This window comes from Capsicum annuum, chromosome 11 (genome assembly GCF_002878395.1).
Source record: "Capsicum annuum cultivar UCD-10X-F1 chromosome 11, UCD10Xv1.1, whole genome shotgun sequence".
In the NCBI taxonomy this organism is placed as follows: domain Eukaryota; kingdom Viridiplantae; phylum Streptophyta; class Magnoliopsida; order Solanales; family Solanaceae; genus Capsicum; species Capsicum annuum.
The window spans coordinates 46,329,654-46,331,980 of record NC_061121.1 but is presented as its reverse complement, the minus strand read 5'-3'; positions in this window follow the sequence as shown (position 1 = coordinate 46,331,980).

Below are 2,327 nucleotides of genomic sequence, written 5' to 3'. Positions count from 1 at the left end.
ACAAACCTCTTGTTAATTTAATTACAAGTTATGTTTATGAGTGTTTTCAAGAGGAATGAACCATTACATGTTTTGAATGTTGAAAGTTTCACATTGAATCCCCAAGTTATGATTTGTAGCCTTGTAATCATGTTATTCTCGCATGGTTTACTCTATCCCATGCTTAAGTTCATGAATCTCATGTGTTTGATGGAATATCGAAGTGTTAGATTTTGGACAATGATCCCCTACTATGGTTTTAAAGCTTTTTATGGCATTATTATTAATTCATTCAGTTATAGTGGGTTATGAACACCCGATACCTATGTAATTTACATAAATTCAGCTTTTCAAGTATTCATTCAGTTACTCTAAGTATCTTATCAGTATACTCAGATATTCATGTTCAAAATGAGCACTATCAGTTAAGTAATAACATTAAGTTGAGTTATGTCAGTTCAGTTGGGAGCAAGATTTAGCATCGAGCGAGCTTAGGGATGGGTGCACAACTGTCAATTAGGGTGTAACCCTTAATAGCAATCCCCGAGTTCCAGAACTACGTAGCCAGCATAGGTTAGAGATGACTACCTGCCAGTTGAGGGTTGAAAAGGTGTTCACCTATCAGTTAAGGGTGATACATATATCATTAGATCACCTACCATTTAAGGGTGACTCCTTAGCCCTTTAGGACATTAGTTTAGTAGATCCACACATCCAGTGTTAGTACCTATGGCACGGTAATGACACTCTTCCAGCTAGAGTTACAGGTTAGACACCGATTAGCTCAGATTAGGAAAAGTTGATTATATGATACCTCCCACAGTTTCAATATAGTAATCCGTATAGTTTTAGTCCAGGTATCCTGATGAAGGCATATAGATTCTCAGTTATTCATTTATCAAATCTCAGTTTTTCAGTTTACAAACAACTTCAGATACATGTTTATACTTGGTCTTGCATTCTCAGATGTTACATTTTTCAAGCATTCATGTTCAACGATCTCATGATATTCTGTTAGCCCTTATTTCATATGTATAGTACCCCATGTATATCAGCCTAACCTCATCTCATATACTATTACATTCAAAATACTGACCGCATACCCTTCTTTGCAATATGATGTATTATATCATAGGTTCAATTGCTTAGTTTCCTAACAACTCATCGATATTTAAACATTACATAGAAGCAGCAGTAGTGATTCCTCATCCATCGGGGATATGACTATTTATTTCAGCTATTTTAATAGTTTAGTACATTTAGTAAGTCGGAGTTAGTTGGGGGCTTGTCCCATCAACCGCACAGTCAGTTAGAGGCTTTCAAACATTCAGGCAGTCAGTTAGATAGTTAGTTAGCTTTATCAGTCTTATCAGTTATTTACAGATAGATAACTTGGTTTTCAGTATTTTATTAGATATTTTTAGACTTATGATTTGGTCGTACTATCAGTATTCAGATTTGCAGTTCTTTACTAGTTTATCTTCTACCTATATGTGTTTATCTCTATTTTATCAAGTGCTCCCAGCGGGTACAAGCTCATGGGTTAGCTTGTAGTCACTTGTGGTTGTGAGCACCATTGTTATGACTAGGAGGTAGCCTCGAGTCGTGAAAAAATCTAGTCTTAGAACCCAGAGTTTTAAATTTTCTTAGGGAGTCTAAAAGTCGCGTGGAGTAGATTTTTATACATGGGTGTGAAGTATGCCACACTTATGGACAAAAGGATACTAGACGCTTATCAAAGGTTTCCCTTCTTTCAATATTTATATCGTGTAGATTAGCGTGAGCTCTATTTAAACTCTCTTCCTGACTCTTTCTTCACTTTATTTACAGATAATGCCTTCTAAAAGAACCAATAAAATAAGGAACGGGAATCATCCCGTACCATAGCCTATTTATGAAGATCCCCTAAATGAGCATGTCTCTTATGTCGAATTCAAAGTTGTTTTTACTACCTTAGCTCATTCAGTAGTGGATCAAAATAATTAACAGGTTGTTGCCCTAGCTAACTTAGTGGAAAATATAGCTCCAACCAGGATTTAGTACTTTACCTGAATGAATCCTCCTTTGTTTTTGGAATCCAAGTTTAAAGAGGATCCGGAGGAGTTCCTTGATATAGTTCAGAAGGTGACTAATATTATGGGTGTCACTTTGAGTGAGAGTGTTGAGTTGGTTGAATATTAGTTGTAGGATGTAGTTCACACCTAGTATAAGCAATGGAAGAAAGATAGAGGTGTTGAGGCAGGGCCTGTAGTGTGGAAGAAGTTTGCCATGACTTTTCTAGACAGGTTCTTCCCATTGGAGTTTAGGGAAGCTAAAGTACATGAGTTCATTAACTTGAAGCAGGGAAG